Source organism: Athene noctua, chromosome 2 (assembly GCF_965140245.1).
Source record: "Athene noctua chromosome 2, bAthNoc1.hap1.1, whole genome shotgun sequence".
Classification (NCBI taxonomy): Eukaryota; Metazoa; Chordata; class Aves; order Strigiformes; family Strigidae; genus Athene; species Athene noctua.
The window spans coordinates 102115136-102133363 of record NC_134038.1 but is presented as its reverse complement, the minus strand read 5'-3'; positions in this window follow the sequence as shown (position 1 = coordinate 102133363).

Here is an 18228-nt window from a genome sequence, read left to right as displayed (position 1 = left end):
CTACAAACTTTTCAAAACAGATTTTCTATAGCCCGTAAGACACAAAATGCATTCCTACATAGCATAGTGAGGACATGATGACAACTACTTTGTGACTTGCCTGTTTGGCTCATGCCTGTGCCACTTGTGACTTATTAAGAGATGGTGAGTCATCCTGTTACACATGACCATCAATTACATCTTCGGAATTCTGCACTCTATGAGCCAGCTTAAATATGAACAGCTGTATGACTCTTTCATAGAGCCTACTATAGAAGCAAAAATACATTAATCACAAATTAGCAGAAGTGTTTAAAAAATTTTTAAGAAGTGGAATTTGGTTGAAGCTTTGGTAAGTTGGAGTGGTCTTAATTTCACTTGACACATCCATCTGGATAGACTGAAATCTCAGCTGTAGCTTTTACTACATCTCTCCACATCATTCTGGCTCTTCAAGGACTTCTGGCAAGAAGGGGAAGTCAGAAACCAGAATGTCTGCTTAATAGAGGAGGAGGAGAAATTGATGAGTTTGTCATGGTCCTGTCCCAACAGGGTGCTCTTATTGCACCAGCAAGCCTACATATATGTATATTTATACACGCACACACTCTTTTTTTTTCTCTCTCTCTCTCTCTCTCTATATATATATATATATATTTAAAAACATAGTTCAGTTTATTGCTGTTAAAAATAAACCATTTTTGGTAACAATTTCAAACAGATGAATTAGACCAATGTGTGTACTTCACAGTACTCAGTGTCAAATAAAAAATAATGAAAATCTTCTGATATGTCATTACCAATAGTACATAATTTCTTCAAAAGGTTTGTGATTTTAGGGGAAGATGGGGTTGGGGAGAGGAGAGATCTTTTATTTGGATTCTAGGGACAATCCTATGTAACTTTTTCAGGACAGGGGGGGAAAAAATCATCGCACTGAGTTTTCCCCCGCTATCCTTTCTTTAAGTATATCCACAGTTAGTTAATCATTGTTACGTATTGTTTCAAAACAGTATGTAATTCCTGTGCTAAAGGCTGTTTTTTCTCAACTATGTTCTGTGACATTTAATTTAAAAACAATTTGAGTATAATTATTACAGATGTTTAAAGTATATCCCTTGTAAAATTGAGAACAGATACAAGAAAATGAAGTTAAGTGCTGCTATTGCATTTTCCATTTGGTTGAAACTTTACTGTGTGCATTACTCCTGTGGGAGCACACTAAATAGAGTGGAATTTTCATTTCATTTGTTATGATAGACGGTTGGTTCCTCAAATACTTCTCTGTCTACAATATCTTTTGTTTTACCAGTTGGAGCTACTGCATTGCTAGAAATAGCGTATTTCATTTGAACTGTACAATAGAAAAATCATATTTGAGGTCAAAACCACTACTGATGAAATGATTCTTCTCTCAAAACCCATTGTCAGTCATGAATCTTCTTTCTCCCACAGGGTTTTAAACAAAGGCTCAAAAACCTCTGTGCCCTGAAAGTTGAGAAATCACCCTATCCGACTTCTGCGGTGGTGGCCTCAATTCTGAAGGTGACTCTGTCTTAGCAGGATGAATATTTGTCTGTCCTCCTCAGTCAGCTACTAGGAAAATCATCAAATTGTGTGGTTGCAGATAGGTTTTAAATTTCAATTTTAAATGAGTATCTTGCTGCATTTGAAAGAAATGGTGGTAGTTACAGCATTTATTACCTTCATTCTTTTGAAGTGGTGCATATCCACTATAAAATGGATTCCCTCTCTAACTACCTTTATGTGCTGTAACAGCTCAGAGGAAGAGGCACTGTACAGATGCTGTATCATTGCATGAACAAAGCAATTTTCAGAGGCAATATTATCATTCTGTACTAATGGAAAAGTTCTTTAAAATGCAACAGGAAACCTTTATGAAAGGTTATTTTGCAACCATCCTTTTAACTGAGCAGAGGATTTTATCTCTTCTGTGGAATGTCTCCAAAGGTCTTGTAAAAGGAATGAATTTTGCATTAAATTCTTTAAGCCTTGATTAATACTTTTGTCCCAGTGGAATTTCATTGTCTTCAGTGGAGTTATCAGTATTTATGTTGTGATGATAGGGGTAACCTCTTCAGAAATCTTTCATTTCTATAGAAGGTGATGTTACCTCCTTGTTAAATTCTGCAGGGTTTCTCCCTAAGGCATGGGGGGAGGAGGAGGAGGACATTAGTAACTCTATCTCACACTTATAGTATTAAGGTATGATGCTCTGGAGAATATCAAAGAAACATGTTCAGCATGTCTTCTCTGCCTTGGAAAAGGATAGCTTCCTCTGCCTAGCTGATCGTGACCTGTCAGACACTGCTTGGGTCATCAATAACAAGGAAGGGCTAATGGGTCTGCATAAACAGACAGACTAGTCACGATGAGTAGGACTTTAACTGCCTTAAAATACAGACATTTTATTTCCAGTATGAATAGATATTCACTGGATGCAATATGAAAATAATTTGGCTGATGCCTCTTTGGCATACTAGCACATCAGATGTATAATCAATGGTCTTAGTTTTTAATGTGAGAGAAAGAAAGTCTCTGAGCATAGGAAATGACTGTCTCAGCTTGACATGATTCCTACACTGTGTCTATCTGACAGGACAGTGCAGGAGAGTTTGATGTGTTGCAATGTGCTTTTCTGACTCTGGTTTGTTCTGATCAGTCTCTGACACCTCCCGTGTGTGAGCCATTTTCCCTGTAAAGTATTACTTAGTGAGCCAGAAAACAGTGGAAGTGAAGGGAGGAAATGTGCTGGAAGGCTGGTTGCATTTCAGTGACTTCTATGTAGGACTGCTGAATTAAAAACTCCTTGCAAAATGTGTGCTTTCAAAGCATCTCTTACATTCTTCATTTATTCTCTTCCCTTTGCCTTAACCTCGCTGGAGTTCCTGCAGTTTGGGCAAAGCGACAAATCTTATTGCGGAGTGTGGTGTTATTCTGGGTTGTGATAGAAAGATGATAATGGTGTGCAGCCCCTGGCTATCCTGACAGTTACCTGTCTGATATTTTAAAATAGTTAAATGATGAAGATCTCTCTTCTCTCAGCTCTCCTTTTATCCTTACATATTGAAAAGGATCCTTCATGGACGTTGCTCTATGTTCTGCTAACCACTAACAACCAAGGTACGCTGTGGGGATGGTTGAAGGAAAGTGGTGTGCTTAAAATGACATTTGTTCTGGGACATTTGCACCTGCAAGGGAAGAAACTAGAGGAAGGACAAATGACAGAATTATAGTGGACCAGGTGTTGCAGTTGTTATTGATGGTGGTGGGTATGCTTCTGTTATAAATCCATGAATTAGCATGCTTCTCACTGAGAAACAGCACTTGAGATCGAGGCAATTGAGTATGGAAGCATTGCTTAATATGGATGCCTTGGGCAAGATGACCTTTGCAGAGGGACTTCGGAAGCCTGAACCCAGACTCTTGCTACTGTAAACATCTCCCAGTGTTTTATTGCAAGGACTAATCGCAGCATGATAGCATGCTGTGAATGTAAATCTTTGTAAAATCATTCAAAAATAAAATATTTTGTTCCTATATGGGAACAGAATAAAAACTAACAAGAATACTAAGATGTTTAGAAACCATGTCCTGATAGGAAAGAAGAAAAGGGAGTGGTGTTTGCTAGCTAATAGCTCCTTAGCCATTTCTATTATAGACTGTCCAACATACAGAGGGTATCAAGATGTAATGCTCAATCTTTCTCACTGCCTATGAGAGGGAAAAATTAGCTTAATTTATATTTTTATATAGTAGAAAATAGTACACTTTGGTTTAGTTCTGATAGTAGGAAAAAACCTTTCTACTTGTTAGTCTGGTGAAGTGCTGAAAAAGGCTACTTGGGGAGTGTTTGGAGGATGATTCCCCGAAAAAACTCGGGATCAGATCAGCCATATTTTCTGGGTGTACTGGATGCTTCCTCAGAGCAGGGCGTGGCTTGGGTCATGCTTGAGGGCTTTTCCATTTCTCTGAGTCTTTATTTATTATCTTCTGTACTAGCTAAAGTGGTTACATCATGCTTCTTTGACAGCTGTGGCTTTTACCTTCAGTAACACTTGGTGGAAGGTAGAAAGGGCCGTGTAGGAAGTCTTTTAGAGAAGACAAATTAATTCAAACCATAAAACCTGAGTAATCAACCAGAGATTCAAGATCCAACTTCATCTTTTGTTTTGTTTGGGATACACTACTGCCAGATAAAACCTTACTTGTGACAATTTTCTCCTTAAGTTCTAAGTGAAAACCCAGGGTCTGCATAGCATTTCTTTTTTTTTCTTCCCCCCAAATTTAAATGAATTTGGATTACTGTCTTTGTTGCTAGAGTCTTTCTCTGTAACCAACTAATTGGGCTGACTTGTTTGCCAGATGGTGAAAAAGAGGCAGATTGTGTGCTTAAACTCATCCATTTTAAAAAACGGGTAAAAAGAGAGGGATGTTATCTGAGCTCTCAAGAAGAAAAGAAAATAACGTACAAAATGTCAGTTGCCTGTTAGTTTTGAAAGGTGAGTGCCTCTCGCATTCCAAGCAGCTAAAGCTTGATAATAAGTTGCATCTAAGGTGCCTTTGGCAAGGCTTGCTTGGAAAGATTATCGCTGTGTATCAGATGCTCCACACATTCAGTATTGTGCAGATCTCCTGAGCACAGAGTTGGGCTCCTGGGTGGGCATGTCAGCATGTGCATTGTTAACAGTGGCAGAAGAAGGCGTGGGAGAGAAGGTACGGGGAGGAATGGTGCAAATAAGGACATAATAACTCCATATAGAGGCTTCAGATAACTCAGCAGAGTTTGGATAAAAACTAAATGAGGAAAATTGCCAGTTCTCTGGAAGCAAAATAACATTTCAAAGAGGCAAACTATCTGCTTGCTGGTTACAGCCTGACATGAGTAAATTGCAAGCTGAAATAAATATGCCTAGAACTATCAAAAAGAGAGATGTACAACATGCACAAGGTATGATTAACCATCAAATACAATTCATGACAGTCCTGATTGTTTAAGTAACTGCAGCAGTGAGAAGGGCATGCTGCTTTTGCAGCGTCTCGTTTATGGGGAGCAAAACGTGAGTGAATGTTTGGTTAGTAATTTAGCCTCTGCATGTGTTAAATACAAGGGTTTCCTACAATGGTAGCAATAAGGCAATACTTATTCAGGAAAAGGCAAGTGGCTTTTATCCACAGTATTGATAACAGCAAGAGAAAATGGCTTATGCCTTGATTCAAAAGGCCTGTGCCCTGACAGGGCCACCTTAAACAAGTGAATCCTAGAGCAGCATATAATGCTTGTACTGTTTACATAAAACATGACAATTTATTTTAATGAGTATCATTTAGTATAGTTATCTGGGAAATGATTTGGGTTGAAGTGAAGATTTCCACAGGTCTGTAATCAAAATCAAATGGACTCACAAAAACATCCTTCAGAAAAGAGAAGTCTTTTGCTATGAACATATATGCCTGAAAAAGATTGTGGCCCACTCTTCGCTGCAGTGTGGACTGCCATAGAAGAAAAATCTCAGGGCCTGGTGCTGCAAAAGAGTGCTGGAAAAAAAAATAATGGAATAGAAGAGGTGTCAACTACCTTAAGGGAAGCTGAACAATTTTTCAACCCGAAATAGGTTTTTGTCCAGAGAGGATGCCAACTAGACTGAGTGAACCATGGTCAATTTTAGTGTTTTAGTTAAACAAACAATCCCCCAGATTGATATCAGTACAAAAAGACACAAATCCCACCGTACAGCAAAGTTGGGAGCAGGTCTTGCATGACCTTCGCAGGAGACCCAGAAGACAGTTTAATTCCATTGCTCTGCAAATTCTCTCTTGTTTACTACCCCTTTTAGGTACCCAAATCTGTGCATTGAACAGGAACTTCAGTTGCTGTGCACAGTCAGGTGAAATCACTCTCTTTGCTGGAAGCACCAGCAGCTCTGATAATGGACAGCAGGGCAAATCCAAGGTGAGGATCAAGTGGTGGATTAGGAATCATATGACTTCAGGAAAATGGATCAGGATAAACAGAGGGGCACAGATTGCTGAGATGTTACTGAAAGCATTACGTAGAAGTTTAAATGTTTGGCAAATAAATCTCTGTCTAGAAAATTTGATCATTGTGTAACCTTGCTTGTAGAGAATGAAAGGAATCTGAAATAATCTATACCCAGTGCCTTTTATGGGATATAAATTTGCTGCTGCCAGTCAAAAGGAAGGCTTGCCAGGTTTCTTCTGGTATGGTAATCAGATGCTTCATTCTCTAGACAGAACAACTCCATTTTGGTACTAGCAGCCTGGGGTTGTTTTTTGTATTGGATGTAGTAGTTAGAGCTGAAGAAAAACAAATATTATAATTAGTGTGGGAAGATTATATTATTTTTCTGTTGTGTGGAAAGATTATATTAAACTATTTTTCTGTTAATTTATGTCAAAACAGAGTATCTTTGTCTTTTCCCATGCTGATGCCTACAAATCTCAAGTTGGTTTTGGTGCAGTTGCTTTTCTTTTGCTGACCCTCTGTGGTTTGCAAAGTACTGCCTGGAGCAAACATTAAGAATTTAGACTTCTCTTATACCAGAAGAATGGTATCTTGGCAGCAGTGGATAAAAAAGCACCTGGTTTCTAAAGGCATAATGGATTCTCAGGGTTTTGGAGTCACTCCAGTATTGGTACAGTTAACCATCAGTGAAGTATCAATCACTTCATTTTATGCAGGTGCAGATGAGATGCATATACTTGCCTCTTGGTAGCTGATATAGGGAGCTATCAACTTTGACAGAACTAATTTTAAATTATCCAAGTGGCTGAGTGCCTTACCTGTTTATCTCATGCTTTAAATACCCAGTGTTACACAAATTTCCTTCGGTCTTGTTCATGAGCTGAAACTGGAATAGCAGGGTAAGTAAAATCCAAATTTAGTCTCTTATTGACCTTTCCAGTACATTTACATATAGTACTGGAAAAAGCAATCAGGGCTGACACAACTCTCTTGCTTTATTTTATGGCTGTCCTGAGTCATGTTAGCAGTCAGGCACTATAGGTGCTACTGTAACTTGTCTTAATGTTCTAATTCTGAAATAAGGATTGTCAAATGTTGTCATTCCTTCAAATACCAACCATTCATAAGTGTGAGACATATTTTCTCAGCTTGTTATTGCCCACAAAATCCAGTGCTGGCTGAGATGATATTCACATCTATAGCCCTTCTGAGAACTGTTGTCTTTATTTTGGGCAAAATTTTGCAACATAAGCACATTGCAATTTACTTACTAGGGCAGGGTACTGACCTTTTTCAGTGCCCTAGGGCAGGATACTGATTTTTTTTCAGTGCCCTGTGCTCTGTTTAGTACAACTTGATATCTAGGAGAATTTAGCTATAAAGAATCTCTTGTGGTAATTTCAGCACAAGCCTCAAACTCATCAAGCTGTGAGAACAAATTTTCTACTTTGCCACACAGGGTCCTGCTTTCTCATCTGTAAAACGATGTTGCAAATTTTGAGATGCTGAATCTGCGGACCAGCCCCAAGGTGGTCTCCGAGTAGAGGAATTCTCTGGAAAACAAGCATTTCTCAAGGTGGCTGTGTAAGAAATGGGTTTAAGTGTAGCTATCTAAAATCTGTCATTGATTTGTGGCAAGGGCTATGGGATTCAAGTTATAAATAGAAAATTCAAGTTTGTTCTGTTATAATTTTATCTGGGTAACAGGGCTGTGCCTATGTGCACACCTGCACTTAAGTCATTAACAGCCTGGGTGGTCAAGGAACTCTCTGGTTTGTCATCTACACAAATGACATAATGAACTGATTTGGGACACTGAGCTGATTTGAAACTCAGTGATTGACTGAACTCCTAGACATCTTAGCAGCAAAGTATTTGACTGGTATTTGGAGAAATATTTAGTCATGTATTTGATGCAGGAACTCTCCATGGGGAAATTTCAAACTGTCCTGAAGGTTTTCCCTAGGCAGCTTTCCCTGTGCTCAGATCAGTTCCTTTGCTGAAATACAATTATTAACATGCTGACCAGAGAAGCTGGCTGTCCCAGGGACACCCAGGTGGTTCCTACCACAAAACTGATTAAATTGTGCATAGACAAGATGCCTGTAAACAGTCAGGAGAAACTGTTCCTACAAATGCAAAAATGGTCATGTAGTACAGTGTTTTGTATGTAGATAAGATGGTTAGGGGGTGTTTTGTATGCAATTTGAGATAATAGCAATGGATCGTGTGTGTAGTGCAGTGGTCATGTAGGGCCGTGGACCAGCTGGGTAGGAGGAACCTGCAGAACAGCAGTTTGGGGAGTCTCACCTGATCTGGGTGAAGACAGCACCGTGAGGACCTGTTTTGTTGATTAAGGATACCAATTAAACTCGGATACCAGAGTGAAAAGAGTAGACATATTTTACTAGTGATAACCAAATAATGTAACAGAGTAATACTGTAAGTAATACAGTAAGAAAAGGCAGAATAATGTACCTAAAGCAACAAACAGGAAAATACAGGGTAATGCATCAAATCATTACTACATGAGACAGAGAATAGTGATTAAGATCCATCACCACTTGCATACGTTACCAACTCCAGACCCGCAGTCGCTGGATTACAACGAGGATTTGGAGAGCCTGTCCCGGCAAGTGGGAAATCCACCTGTAGGTGACACATCCAAAGTCACTGCAAATGGGCCCAGGCTTATATACCAGAGATCAACAAGCCAGAATAGCTGGCACCTTTGTTTTGAGTGAAAAATTTCTGGTTTCATTCTCCTGTTGGATTCCACCCAAAGCCTGGCCAGGGCTCCCGGGGCGGGGGGGAAATGAAGGGAGTTTCTAACAAGGCCAAATACCTGGGTTCTAGGCCCTGAACAAGGCTAAACAAGGGACGTTAGATACATTCTCTCAGCATTTCATTCTCACTACTGATTATATTCTAAGTTACATTTTTCTCTAGTGAGCTTACATACTTTGTTAATGACTACAATACTAAGTTAGCTGCTTTGGCTTGGGGCCTGTTGTTCAGGCTTCAGTATTTCAACGCTTTAGCACTTTTTACATCAGCGTAAGTGCGTTGTTATAACTTAGTACGATACCTACTAGCACAATGGTTATCAGTTATGAAATATATAGGATTCATCCATAGGTCAACTCTGGCTTGGGCCAGTTGTCCAAGCCTTAGCACTTCAGGACCCTTGCAACAGACTCCCATTGCTGTTTGGACTGCAACAAACCAGCCCCTTTGAGAGATTTAATTCCCCAGGTGTGGGTTACCCTATGTCAAAATCCCAGTAGTAAACTAGTTTTGTTTTTTAATGAACAGTCTGCGTATCTGAGCAACAGATTATTTTTGTAAGTCTCCTTAAATTTCTCAAATTCAGTTCAAATCCACACTTGACAGGTTTGGGATATTTTTTTTTCCCCTTTGTCTTGAAGGGAATTATCAGTATATGTTCCAGAGAGGTTGCTCTGAATTTTCTTAAAGGAGGAGATAACCTGGCTTCCACCAGCTTCAAAGTAGTAGTGAATTGTTTTAAACTCTAGGTAGTGAGTAATTAAGGAGCAACATTGTACATGTGTAGAAACAGCCTTAGGCAAGAAAAGACATAGTCACTGTTTATACAAATGCTTGCTTAAGAATTCAGATATACAGGTGACTTAAAGAAAAGCATGAAGAACATGAATCCACAGGATTATTGTGTTCACTGTTGACAAGATAAAGATGACTGACTGGAGATAAAAGTGGAATTCCCGTATTTCCAATGCATTTTGCATCTAGACTTAAGGTATGGGTTTTACTGACTTAATGAAGAGCTCTCTCTAATTCATTGCAATAATATACTTTTTTTTCTGCAATTACTAAATACATCTCTGTCCACTTCTAAGATCTTCTATGTCTTCCTTGTATTCCCAGAGTTAGCAAAGCTCTGCATCATTTTAACTAAAGGTCTGGCATTCAAGTGAATGCAGTCTAGTGTATGTTCTTATTTAGGTTTAAATCTGGGTTCTCTTTGTCCCCAGACACTGTATTTTAAAATTATAGCTACTAAACATTAATTATTTCTAATGGCTCTAAACATGACAGAATTAGTCATTATAAAGGAGCTTGACAAAGTTGTTAGAAGCAGCAATGTAGGAAGTTAAGTCACCCAAGTTTTAAAAGGAGAAAGCCTGGAGAATATACAATCTCATGCTGCTACTCTTCCCATGAGATTCACTGTTCTTGCAGTACAAAAGGGACCTTTATGTTTTTGGCTTTTGCTAACCTGAGGTTAAAGGTTCTGTCCAAAAAGGGACAGATGGGAAGACTTTTGGAGAAGGCTTAGATTGTGTTTTAATTTTCAGAGGTATAAGCTCCTCAGATGGGCTACAGTGCCTTCAACCAGAGAAGGCAAGGACCTTCTGTAGGGGCAGACAGTAAGGGCAGGACTGGGCTGGAAACTGTAAAGCCTCTTTCTGTGTCTTTCCTTACTGTCTTTCCTTCAAATAGTCAGTTATTGAGACACTTTCAGTAATGTTCAGATAATGATGCTTGCCTGCAAATTGTATGCTTATCCCATTCCATTAACCAAACTCTCGGTAACAAAGGCAGTTGAAATAAATTGCAAACAGATTAAGGTATTTTTAGAATGTATTTCTATGTGAATTGTTTGTAGACAGACTCCCAGCATAGCAATTGTAAGGCAGATGTGCACTAGAACGTATAGGGATAGGCTAACGTTTTTTTTCAATCTATTTTAGTGCTTTTTTTTACCATATCAAATCAATGCTTATAATTTAAGATTAATTCATATTTGCTTAATTCTGTGAGGTAGATTTTTTTTCTCCATAATGGGAAAATCTAACTTTTGAAACAGGGAGAGAACAAATCAAAAGTCAAAATCAAAAGCACCCCAAAGAGATCTATAGGTAAGAAATGGGTATGTTTCATTCCTGAATTTCTTGGATAAGCATGTTGTCGACAAAGGACAAGCATGTTTTCAACCAGATCAATTTTTTGACAGGAAAACATTGCCTCCAAGAAATAAAATGCTTTCGTAAGGGTTATGATGCATCACTGTTGGTAGCTATCTGAGATGAAAAAGTCCTTTCTTATCTGTTAAAAATGGCATTTTATCAAAAAACCCAGAAACATATCAACATCTGTTCTTGGTATTCTTTCATCCTGAAGTTGGGATCAAAAACCTACCAGAAGTGCTTTTTTTTTTTTTTTATTGGGAGGTGTTGCTTTTCTCTGACCATTCCTGCTTAACAATTTACTGGTAGTGTAAACTGCATTGTTCAGTGTTCAGAGTAGCCGGGCATTGACTCAGGGATTAGCCAAAACTGATCAAATTTGTCAAGTTGATTTTTCACTTGGGACATATTAATTGCAACTTTTCAAATACAGGAATTTTTGTTGAGAGCTATCTCTTTTGAATAATTCCTCGGAGATTTGCATCCCATAGCATAACGTTATCATCACACAGTGATAATTGTGTATAAAATGCAATGACAATGAAAAAGAGATGCTGTAATTCTTAAATGCTTATTTTGCCTCTTCTAAAATACTTTTTACCCCTATAGTGTGAATCTCAAACTTCTTCCTGTTTAACTGTCTACAAAGAGCTTATAAATATGAGCAAAAAGGAATTCAGAATAGGAAAACAGTAGTATTGCTTAGACCAAGTGTCCATCTAGCAGAGTTTCCAATAGAGATTAATGCTGGATGCCTTGGAAAGAGTCTATGAACTGAACCAGTATATAATAACAACTCATTGGTATATTCTCCTAGCCCCACTTTGGCTCAAGTTTCAGATTTATTTCTATTCTTCACATGCTCTACTATCTACGATCTGATATCTGGAGAAGGAATGCATCGCAAACCCACTAATGCTGTTTGGAAGTCTATTGGGACTTCAAGTTCAAGATTACTTCAGCTTTCCCTTTCAATTGAAGTGACTTTTTTAGTTTGTTTATTTTTGCTGATTTCTGTCTTTACATCTGTTTTCTTCATTCCCTAATAATTTTTCTCAATTCTGCACTGTCCCTGAGGATGTGTTTTGTGTGAAAAAGTGTGAACTCAGTTTATACTTCCAATATAGTCTTCCCTCTTTGGTGAGCTCAAGAGGCTGTCTGTCTTAAAGATGCTCTCTGGGAATAGGCCATCAATGAATATGTGTGTGTTTGAGAGAGAAACTGTGCAGGCTGTTGTGATGTTTGAAACAGATCACACAGGTAATAAAGAAGAGAGTGACTGAAATAAGATACCTATTTACCATGGTAACTCTTGAAATGAGGGATGTGGTCTCCTTCTACGACAGTGCACCTGCTTATTGGATGAGGGAAAGGCTGTGGATGTTGTTTACCTTGACTTCAGTAAGGCCTTTTGCACTGTTTCCCACAGCATTCTCCTGGTGAAACTGGCTGCTCATGTCTTGGATGGGCACACGCTTTGCTGGGTAAAGAACTGGTTGGATGGCCGGGCCCAAAGAGCTGTGGTTAGTGCAGTTAAATCTGGTTGGTGGCCATCACAAGTGGTGTCCCCCAAGGCTGGGTTTTGGGGCCACTCCTGTTTAACATCTTTATTGATGATCTAGACAAGGGGATCGAGTGCACCCTCAGTCAGTTTGCAGGTGACACCCAGTTGGGTGGGGGTGTTGATGTGCTCGAGGGTAGGGAGGCTCTGCAGAGAGACCTGGACAGGCTGGAGCCATGGGCTGAGGCCAACTGGAGGAGTTTCCATAAGGCCAAATGCCGGGGGCTGCCCTTGGGCCACAACAACCCCCAGCAGCGTTACAGGCTTGGGGAGGAGTGGCTGGAGAGCTGCCAGTCAGAGATGGACCTGGGGGTGTTGATTGACAGCCAGCTGAACATGAGCCAGCAGAGGGGAGACCTAATTGCCCTCTACAACTACCTGAAAGGAGGTTACAGAGAGGTGGGAATGAGTCTCTTTAACGAAGTAACAAGTGATTGGACAAGAGGTAATGGCCCCAGGTTGTGCCAGGGAAGGTTTAGACTGGATATTAGGAAGCATTTCCTTCTAGAATGGGTTGTTAGATATTGGAATGGGCTGCCCAGGGAAGTGGTGGAGTTCCCATCCTTGGAGGTGTTCAAGAGTCGGGTCCGACATAGCGCTGAGGGATGTTGTGTAGTTGGGAACTGTCAATGTTAGATTGATGGCTGGACTAGATGATCTTCAAAGTCTTTTCCAACCTTGATGATTCTAAAGAAAAGAGCAACATGAGTGGGTCTGCACAACAGTCTGACGAAGATTTAGGGAAGAACTTCTAGATGATTAGTGGGTATTTTGAAATAAGGGATCCAAGATAAATATGACAGTGACTGCTGATGGATTCACTGTGTTCCCTCTAAGGTAGTGCCTTAGATGCTGAGGTGCTTTTTGAGTCTTCAGTTTGACTATATGTTAAACTTATAATGCATTCACTTATTGCCTGCAGTCTTGGGCAAAACAGTCCCCTAGACTTTGTCTTCAGTATATAATGCCAGTCCTATTTATATATTTATTTATTTTGCAATCATTAATGTTTGCAAAGTGCTTGGAAGATGACATAAAAGCTGAGTGAAGTGCTCTAAGGTGAGAGGGGAGCAAGAGCACTGTTGAAGGTGTGTAAGTGCTGAGCACTGCTACATGTGGCAGGAGTCCTATTTAATTGTGAAATTATATGATTTAGTGATGGCAGTACTAGTTTAACAGTTGCATGCTGATTTACTTTTGTGTGGTTCAACAAACGCATCCTGGAGAAGTGGGAGCCTGCACCTTCTGACTCCATCAGTGAAAGACTGCACAATGCTGAACATCTCTTCGGGACTTTGCCCAAAATGTGAAATTCCCACTTCTGGCAATGCAAATCCCCGCAGGCAGGCTGTCCCATGGGAGGGAACATGCATATTTTCTTGATGGTAGTTCATTGGGTTTTGATGGCAGCTGGAAACACCATAACATGTGCTTTGTGGTTTAGCTTGACATATTCTCTAGTGAAACACATTGGTTACCACCTAAGGCTCTGGACATGTCATCTTCCCGTTACACTGACTGTAGAGGCTGTTGTTGCCAGATATGTACCGTACTTGCTGTCTATATACCACCTGTCCCTCTGATTTGTTGACTTAGTGGCTGTGCTTAGCCCTGCCTAACCCCACTGCAGTCTAAATGAGACAGGTTAGCAGAAACTTAGTTTGAAATGGTCTCAGTAAACCTGGCTCATTTGACTGAAACAAGGTTAAGAAACAGCTCAATAACATAAGGTTCCGAGTGCCTCTTTCTCAATTGTCTTCACTTTCTAGCTTTCTCTTTCTTGCTTTTTTTTTTCTTTTTCCATGACAGTAAAGATCAGGATGACTCTAGTCTTTATTTTAGAGCTTATTCATTTCCTCTTAACAGAAAATGCACATAGGACTGGAGGAGTTTTTGATCTTTTGAATGAAACAGCTACTTTTTTCTCCCTCATTAATTCTTTATGTCCACATCAAAAGTTTTGAAAGCAATGTTGCAGCTGTTGAAATGCATCAACGTGGCAGTGGCTTTTTCTACTTACTTGATATAACAGTTGCTTTTCCTTCATTAGTTTTTATAAAGGATTTTGGTAAATAACAATTATAAACTCGTTAGTCTCATTATTCTAAATGGAGCAGATAAATGGATATTTCTTCTGACAAGGATGCATGTAGTAAATGACTGATAGATGGAGTTTAGAAGAGGTTTTGGTTGAGATATTTCATAGTAATTGGGCTACTCAAGAAGATAATTTACTTAGTCTTATTGACGGGAAATTGGAAGCTTCCATTCTACTAATCTATTATGTAATAGACATGTTGATTGTGAGATTTTGCTTCAAGTGTTTTGTCTAAGCATTTATGATTAAATTATGCAGTAATGAACTTAATGATAACCATTGAAAGAAATGACCCTTTGCAGGCCAGATAGAGTAAGCAGAAGGCTTTAACAGTCTGGGTCTTTTGACTCACAAAATTAGCAGAAACGGACTCATGCAACTAGCATGAGTAAAGGGATTTGTAAACATAGAAGGGAAAAAGGTTTCTCGTGGAATGTGAATCTGTCTTTTCTTGAACTTTAGATTTTAATGGCTTTGGATAGGCCCAAAGGAGAGTCATCTTATATTTTGATAATTCTTCATCCTTTTAAAACACACCACAACAACACCTCTGGGAAGTGTAAAGTCACGTCTAGTCATAGAGTAGACACACAGTAAACAGGAGTGATAAAAAGTTCTGCAAAATATCTACCCAGTGGAGCCAGTTGTTGACAAGGAGGGAAAACATTTAGTGCGGGGAAAATAGCAGAGATACTATATGAATAAACAGGTATAAGGAATGGGCAGCAGCAGATTTAACCAAGAAGGGTAATGAGAGCTGTAGCTTCCCATTAGCATTGTTGTGTGTGGAGTATACATTCCTTTACCACATATTGTGGACATGCCTCTGTAGGTCCTATATCCAGATGTATTGACCTTGTCTATAAGGCTGAGTATTTTGATTGATGTTTTTGTTGATTTAAAATTGAACTATTTATATAGACTTTGCAGAGATCAAACACTTAACCTTCAGAAATAGAAATAAGGTCTCTTGAATTTACATGCAAACCTGCAGTTTATGGCTTCAAATAGCTATTACTTCAATACATATGAAAAGATTGCCGTAAATTTGTGAGATTACTGAAAACGGTTTATACTGGAGATGAAGAACATGATACTGAGACCAAGTTGCATATTTACACTGAGGCAAGGAGTTTTCTGATCCATTAACTTACTTTCATGGGTGCATGTGGAAGTAGATGTCATTCTCATGTTCTGCTTGTCACATTTGGACTTTGTATGGTATGGAAGGTGGAATCTGGACACAGTCTGGAAATCTACAGACTTGGTGTTTTGCATCAGAGGTGACACTCTGAGAGACACCCTGCCAGCCCCCAGTCTGACTCTATTCACTTACACTAGAGAATCGTGTGGATGATCCAGGCAGCCCTTTTGCACCCTTTGATGAGTCTACTGTTCTTTAATGTAGGACTTGGTGTAGGACTAGGGCTGTGTGGTGGGCAATTATGTGCTCTGTCTGTAAAGCAATTGAAAAGTTGAAAGTGTGGGTAGATCTTGTAAATTGGGGAAAATAGGTATAAATAATTGATTGTATCCAAAATAAAGGACTGATTTTTATTCCTGCTGGATGGCTGTGTCCTGAAGGAGAAAGAGAAGAGAGAGTCCTCTCTTCCATGAGAGAGGACCCAGGGCAGGATGGTGGGTGCTGGGCATTGGGCAGTGCTGGCCTCTGTGGCTGGCACCTGAGAGTGAGCACTGTGGAAAGGGTTCAAAATCCACCCCCTGGGTGCAGAGGGCACGGAGGGAGCTATGTGCTTATCTCTGGAAGCAGATAATGAAGTTTAAAACTCTGATGGCTGAATAAGAGCTAAGTTCATGCCAAGCTCAGCATTTCTGGTCAAGGAGATTCATGGAACAAAAGGCAGCATAAACTCAAGATGCAGGCACAAACTGAATGTGATATATTAGCAAATACTGCTAAAGGCACAGTCAAAACAAATGTCCACAAACTCATGCTAATTTTTCTTAAAGAACTTGGTGGATTAGTTTTGCACATATGTGGTTTTAAGTGATGGTGTTATGCAAGATCCCTTTACCATAAGGTAAATAAACAACAACCCTTTTCTTAACTTTGGCCATTGCTGACCTCTGTGAGTATATGTGCTTGTTTTAAGAGGATTGTTTTTGCTATAGTCCTTCCTGTCTTCCCTTTTCAGGGACAGCAACATTAGCTATGTATCTACTTGTTTACATGCAGTTTCTTGACCTGGAACAGATATCTTCAAGCTCTTACCAAAGTGATGGAAAGGTCCCCAAAGCCTTAATGGATTCTGAAACACAGATGAATGACTTCAAACTGTAACTTAAAGACTGTGGACATTTGTCCCTGCATAAGTTACTGAATAAAGTTAAATGCTCTTAGAGGAAAAAAAAAAAACCAAACTCATAACATGGAAGCAGTCAACATTCAGTCTGAAAATCTAGGAATTTTTGGGCACTGTGGAAAGAACTCTGAGGAAAATCTTGAAGTATTTTTCACTCAAAATTACAGATGTTTTGATACTTTGTAGTTCGGATTACATTTTTAAAATTATCTATTTTGTGTTTTAGTCAATTTTTATACAGTTCTGTACTGGGGGGGCGGAATCACATTTTTTCAAATGTATAAGTTACAAAGGCTCTGTTTGCTTGTGATTAAACTGGATTCAGCTAAAGAATAATCAGTGTGCTTTGCAGGATGCTTGGAGTCGCCGTATCCTTGATTTGAGAAAATCGTGTCTTGCAGTGAAAGGCAGGGTGCTAGCAGGTCTTTTAAACTCCAGTTCTGAATCCTTTTTGCTGCCCCTTTCTGCTCTGGGCAGACAAAGTCCCTGCTCTCCGGAGCCCCGCAGCTCCCAGTCCCGCTGGCACGGGGAATGCCACTGGGTGGCAGCATTTTCCCACGTAACTCTGCAGAGAGGCAGGGGAGATTAAGTGGAAAAATAGGCTTTTTTTTTTTTAAAAAAAAAAAGTGAGCGATGAAGGAAGAAGAAACCATGTTGGAGGTTGCCACTTTGAAGACCAGCATGTATCTTTGCTTCAGTGTAACTTATGCAAATCTCCTTTGCAGTATTTGCCTCTCTTCTTTTAATTCCCTAGCAGATAGGATACATAAATTGAAATGAGGAAATCAAAGGCAGGGTCTGACTTTATTTTTTTTCAATGCTTTTCTAATTAGAGGGTCTATTCTGAAGTTGGAAGCTGGCTCCTCTATCTGAGATGAGCAGTGTTCATGGGTTTTCTCCATTCTCTTTCTTTACTGTTATGGTCAACAATTTTTTGTCTGGTTTGGCTTATGCTTCGGAAAGTGAGTTGACTTGCTTGTTTTGTGGTTTGCCCAGGCACTTATATGCATGAACTTTAACACAAGCAATTTAGTTCAATTCCATCAGCTATTGGGTTTATCTTGTGAATCATGTGATACCTTCTCTTCCACTCTTGGCACGTACAGAGCGCACTATGGCCCTCTTCTTTCTCTCTCTGCCCTTTGGGAACAACACCTCCAACATTTCTTGCTTCCAGCATCCCTTTGGATATATTGCAGGCTATTCCCTAAGAAAACTTAAATCACTGACTTGGGGTCCCCACGGGGTGGTCCATGGCAGCAGTTCCTCCATGGTCAGTTCCTGGTTTGCCTTCCAAGGCTGACTCAGCT